Below are 6,799 nucleotides of genomic sequence, written 5' to 3' on the forward strand. Positions count from 1 at the left end.
AGGCAGTCTAGCACCAGTCACCTTTCTTCCTCTGTTCCAGTTTTTCTTACTAGCCTGTGATCTTATGCATCTCAGTTGCATATTGTATATGAGAAAAGTGTTAAATGTACACTTATCAATTTTAATCTCCAATGATTGTTAGATTTAGATTTTTCTACTACTTTTCTTATCTCACCATTTTATTAGTGTTTATTATCTCCAATAGTTTGTTATCTTTACTCTTCACTTTGCTTTTTGTTCTTTCAGCAAAAAAAATTATTTTGCTAAGAGAGAAAAAAGGTGAAATTTCATTCAGTTTTGTTTTTTTCTTAGCAGCTCTGACAAGAAGCTGAAACTAGTGGATAAAATGAAGTTTGCAGATTACCAATGGATTTAATGCATCTGACTTTAATGAATGTTCCCTTTGAAGAAATTGCTTTTAAGCTCAAGATAGGAAGAAAGGTAGTCAGCATTATAGTTTGTGCCACAAAAGAGTACTGTACAGGCTCAGGACTCTTACAGGATTTTCAGATGTCATTTAGAGGAGACTCATTTTCTTCATTCAGGTACTTTAGGAATATTTAAGCTATTTTAGGAATGATTTAGGCTCATAACTTTCCAGTGAGGTTACAAAATCAATACCAGGTACTAAATAATTTTTTTTTTAAATATAAAGAATCCAGAAACACAATTAACAGTTAGAAAGGACCTCAGTAGTCATCTAGTCTATACACCAAAGGAATTCTCACTATAACATTTGCGACAATTCCTGCCTAAATCTTTGTTGCAGGAAATGATTTATTGAGTTAGGAAGGAACAGGGTATGAATGTGATGTAAAAACAAAAGGGTTCAATTAAAATAAGACTGAAAATGTCAAGAACTTTTTATGGATGTATAAAAAATTTACTTAAGCCAGATTGTTCCTGTGTTTAGAGACTTCTTTTAAAACAAAAAATATATATGTGTGTGTGTGTGTGTGTGTGTGTGTGTGTATGTGTATGTATATATAATGAATTAATTTATTTTTAGTTTTCAACATTCACTTCCATAAGATTTTGAGTGTTGGGTTTTCTCCCCCACTATCTCCTACCCCCCTCCCCAAGAGGGCAAGCAATCTGATATAGGGTCTACTTATATATTCATATTAAACATATTTTCATATTAGCCATGATGTAAAGAAGAATTAGAACTAATGGGAGGAACCATGAGAAAGAAGAAACAAAACAAAACAACAAAAGAAAAGGAGAGAAAATAGTTTGCTTCCATTTGCATCCTGACTCCCAAGTTCTTTCTCTGGATGTGAATAGCATTTTCAATCATAAGTCTTTTGGAATTGTTTTAGATCCTTGCATTGCTGAGAAGAGTTATCAATGTCACCTATCATTTAAAGGAAGACTCCTTTTATTCCCATGCTCTCTAGTGTTTTTACTAGGAATAGGTGTTGTATTTTGTCAAATGCTTTTTCTGCATCTATTGAGATAATCATATGATTTCTGTTAGTTTTGTCGTTGATATGGTCAATTATGCTACTTTTCCTAATGTTTCCTAGTTTCCTAATTATGATAGTTTTCCTAATATTGAACCAGCCCTGCATTCCTGGTATAAATCCTACCTGGTCATAGTGTATTATTATCCTTGTGATAAATTGCTATAATCTCTTTGCTAGTATTTTATTTAAAAGTTTTGCATCTACATTCATTAGGGAAATTGGTCTGTAATTTTCTTTCTCTTTTTTGGTTCTTTCTGGTTTAGGTATCAGTACCGTATTCATATCATAAAAAGAATTTGGTAGGACTCTGCCTATTTTCCTTTTCTGTTTAGATATATATTGTTTGTTTTATTTTTAGTTTACAACACTCAGTTCTACAAGTTTTTGAGTTCCAAATTTTGTCCTCCCCCCTCCTCCCAAAGATGGCATGTGATCTGATATAGGTTCTACATATAGGTTCTACATATACCTTCACATTAAACTTATTTTCCCAATCCTTCACCTATTTTCCCAAATAGATTATATAGTATTGTAATTAGTTGTTCTATAAATGTCTGATAGAATTTACTTGTAGATTTTTTCTTAGGGAGTTCAGTGATGACTTGTTCAATTTGTTTTTCTGAAGTGGGGTTGTTTAAGTATTTTATTTCCTCTTTTGTTAATCTGGGCAATTTATATTTTTGTAAATATTCATTTCACTAAGATTGTCAAATTTATTGGCATATAGCTGGGCAAAATAGCTCCTAATTATTGTTTTGATTTCCTCTTCATTGGTGGTGAATTCACCATATGTAGAGACTTCAAAAGGTTGATTTGCAAGTTTTGTTGCTGTACAAAATAAAAATTTTTGGAAGTATTTGTAAATTAGTAGTATATATACTTAATAATGCACAGAGCCATTGAATCTAGCAATTTAGAGCTTGAAGGACTTTTGAGATGATCAAGTCAGAGCTCCTCTTTCAACAGATGGAGGAAATTGAGGTTTCACTTGACAGCAACCTCAGTTTGCTATGGGTAGAACTGGGATTAGAACTGCAGTTTCTTGACTCCTGTAATCCCATGCTCTTTCTACTACCAATGTAGTACTACCTCCACTACCTCTTTTTTGTAAAGAATAATAAGCTCTGAGATTAAGACAACTCAAATTCCATAGAGGAAAGAAACTTTGGAGTTAGCAAATTTTATTATTCTTTGTGTAGCTTTAAAAAACTATTGGAAATAGTTAATTTGGTTAATTTTTGGGAAATATCAATGGGTTAGTCACAGTATTTAATATTTCAGCCTTTGCCTCAGTTTCCCTTTGTGTATAAAGAGAAGTCTCTTCCTACAGAGAAGTGTTAAATCAGAATAGTATGCTCCTTGAGGATGGGAGTTCTCTTTATTTGTAAAGTGCTTTTCCATAGATTGCTCCAGTTTTTTCTCCTCCATGGGAATTGGTACCATTACTTTATCTGTAGGAAGAGGATAAACTGATGATTCTTTTTACCTGAACCATTCCAAACAAAAGTGCCACCTTAAAGGCAAGGACATAAATAATGTTTGAAGAACCTTTTCAGGCTTCTGGGTCTATCATTGTGATTTTGGCACAGCACATTAAACTCCTTGGGAAAAAGTCTCAAATTGAAGATAGTAATTTGTTAAAATAATACTTAGTTGATGTCAGTGAGGTCTTGATGCTTTGTCATTCAATTCATCATACATTATTAAACTACCTGAAGTGTGTCGAACAGAGGCAAGTGTGCAGTGGATGGATAGGAAGATCTGGGTTCTAGTCTTGCCTCTGACATAATGGCTTTATGACAGTATATGTCCCTTAACCTCACTGAAGGTTGACTTTGCCATTAATGAGTAATAGCCTCCTGTAGGAAGTAGCACTTGATATATACTACAAAGAAATCAAAGAACGATGATAAGGACCTGTGTGTACAGATATATTTATAACAACTCCTTTCATGATAGAGAAAAATTGGGAATAAGGGAGTATCCTATTGGAAAATGGCCTTATTATGTTATATGAATGTCATGGAATATTATCATACCTTAAGGAATGATGAAATAAACAGATGCAGAGGAAACTGAGAAGGCCTATGAACTGATGCAAAGTGAACTGAGCAGAATTGGGTGAACAATTACACTACTATTGAGAAAAGTAACTTTGAAAGGCTTTAGAATTCTGATGAATGCAGTGATAAACCATGAGTCCAAAAGAATGAAGATAAATCATGTCATCTTCTGACAGAGGGGTGATAAACTTAAGGTGAGAAATTTTTCGACATGGCCAATGTGAAAATTTGTTTTGCCCAGACTGTGTAGCTATGTTTTAAGGGCTTTAAAAAAAAATGGTTGTTTTTTTTAATGTGTTCAGTAGTGGGAGAAGAGTGGGAATGGGACCAAGTTGTTATTATTTTTAAAAGAAACAAAGACTATTCTATGATATGCCATATTGATTTCAGTATAACTTATTGCTATATAGTGGTTTTTCTTTTAATGAAAATTCAAGCACAGAGCCACACTCTCCAAGAGGAATGGGGTAAGACTGCTTTTCATATTAGTGTAATTAGGAATGAATGGAAAGTAGTCATTGAAAAAAATAATGTGTTAAGTGCACAGAATTTAAAGAAAATGCTGTTTGTATTTTAAAATCATTGTGTTATTAAGACATGCAAAAATAAAACCTTTTAAAAAAGGAAGTACTTGAGTTGAACCTTGGAAGGAAAAGGTGAAGGAGGGAATGCTTTCCAGTTGTCTGTGTAAAGGCAGTAGATGGAATGTCATGTATGAGGAGTAGCAAGTAGTTGTCATTTGGTTGGAATGCTGCAAATGCTTGTTGACTGAGTAACTGCATGAAGAGGAGTAATGTATAATCTTCCTGGAAAGATAGGTTGCAGTCAGATTGTGAAGTCTTTAAAATGCCAAACATTAGTGTGCATTTTTCATCACTTTTAAGTGATGCTTTAAGAATTTGTCATTTTATGGAGATTTAGTCTTATAACTATAGAGAAGGTTGAACAAATACAACCTATCCACAAGGTTAAAACTGGAATACATATGATAATAAAGGAGTTTTATGGTTAACAAAAATGAGATCATAAAAAACTAGGACTGATAGAAGTCAGATGCCTAAAAATGTACCTGCAAGCAGTGGGAGCATAGCTGTACTGATGTTCAGTGATAAAATGAGTCAGAGATAAATCTGTAAACCAAAGGAGTAGATTTTCTTTTTGTGCTTTGGAAAAGAGTAAATGTATTACCTATGTGCTGTACTTGCCAGCACAACACTGATTTATTATATTTGTCATTTTGCTTGTGTTCTGATATGGAAAACTATCAGCAAATGTATATTCTGAATATAAAATGTAATATGAAATTATATTTCAATAATGAAGTTTTAATGTGGAACTCTGGACATTGCAGTGCAGGAAAAGTACAGTAATATGCATTAAATTAAGGAAAAGCTAATTTACATTACTGTACTAAAATGTTATTCTGTAATTTTAAAGACATGCATTTTCACTATCTTCAAGAACCTTCTATAAATGACTTTTAATTTATAAAAGATTTGTTGTTAGCATATCAAATTTTTATAAGAAAGCTGAGCAAACCATAGGTCATCAGGCAAAGTGTATAAGTGAATGCGTAAAATCTTTTTCACAAATAGATTAAGCATTTTATTTCCTTTGTGTTTACAGTATTAATTTGAATTGAATTTTAGTTGAACAAGTCCTTATGGAATCCCTGGAATTTTCTTAGCACTACCAAAGAAAGTGTGCAGGAAAAGCTGTCTTTCGGGCTTTAGTTAAACTAGTGGTATTTGTAGCACCATGAAAGCCTGGCTGTGAGGCCCAGCCTTCTTACAGACCAGCTCTGTGACTTTGGGCAAATCACAATGTCTCTGTGCCTTTAGTTTCAAAACTGGGAATGATAGGATTCGTGCTGCTTAGGATTTTCTACACAAATATCCTACCCTAATTGCCCGATGATGGCATGGAGGTGAGCTGGGTTTCCTGCAGGCCATGCCTGCCGAGCGCATGCTCTGACAGTCTTCTGTTAGACGAAGGAGGCTTTGATTATGGGCCTGGTGGAAGACTGTGCCCACTGTCCTATGACCAGCTGAGCTAAGGGCAGAAGCCCATCAACAGGTTAGTCACAAGGACCTGTGAAATAAAACCCCAAAAAGAACAGCATCCTCATGCATCCAAAGTGGCCATGTTAGAGTGGGGAAACAGGGCTACTGAGGCCCAGGGGTCCCGTAATTCTTTGTCCATTTCTAAACAATAATTTAGTTAAATGCTCTTAAGTATAGCAACTTAATGTATCCAACAATCAGCCATATTTATGTAGAATTTCTTAAAATAGATGGAATCATATGACACTAAGAAATTGCAATTAATTGGAAAAATGTATTGGTTCTCCATGAGAAGCCTTTAAAGGAGTTAAGAGAGTTGATTTTTATCACATACTAGAAAACAACAAAAAGCATCTTGCGGAAGATTTGGTCTTTTGGCTTATTCTGCACTTGTGGAGGATAAATTCACTATCATGAAGATAATTGCAGTTTATGTGTTTGTATCTATTACAGAGGATAGGAAAAGTAGAAAAAATATGAATGAAGATCTTGAAAATATTTCCCAAACTGTATCAGTATACAGGCTTTGATACTAGGAGACTTCAGTATAAAGGTGAATACAGCAGAGAATGATGAAATACGCTGTTTCAGGATTCAGGTCCAAAGGATTGTAGATAGAATACTCAGAAGCTTCATACCTGTGTATTAGAAATATTTACTTTGGGGAGTGGAGCCAAGATAGCACGTGGAAAGCAGGGACTTGCTTAAGCTCTCGCCCAGGTCCCTCCAAACACCTATAAAAATGGCTCTGAACAAATTCTAGAGCTGTAGAATCCATGAAATAGCAAAAGGAAGCAGGGCTGCAGCCCATGACAGCCTGGATGGTTGCTGGGAAGGGTCTATCACATGGAGCTGGGAGCAGAGCAGAGGCCAGCGTGGGCCACTCCAGGACCAACCAGATCGGCAGCTGGGTGGAACAGACCGTAGGGCCTTGAGTTGTGGCAGTTACCAGACTTCTCAACCCATAAACGCCAGACAACAGAGCAGGTTAGTGGGAAAAGCTGCTGGGACAGGGTGAAAGGAGTGCGTGGTTGGCCCCAGCCCTGGGGGTGGCTGAGGTGGTGCAGCTCTGAGCTCCAGAGCTTCAGCTGCAGTTGCTTCCAGCTCCAGCTGTAGTTGCTTCTGGCCCCAGGCCCGCCTGCTGGGAGGAATTAAGCAGTGGATCAGAGCAGGAATACAAATCCTGCTTAGCCCTGCCTGGATC

The sequence above is a fragment of the Trichosurus vulpecula genome, chromosome 2, assembly GCF_011100635.1.
Source record: "Trichosurus vulpecula isolate mTriVul1 chromosome 2, mTriVul1.pri, whole genome shotgun sequence".
Taxonomy (NCBI): Eukaryota; Metazoa; Chordata; class Mammalia; order Diprotodontia; family Phalangeridae; genus Trichosurus; species Trichosurus vulpecula.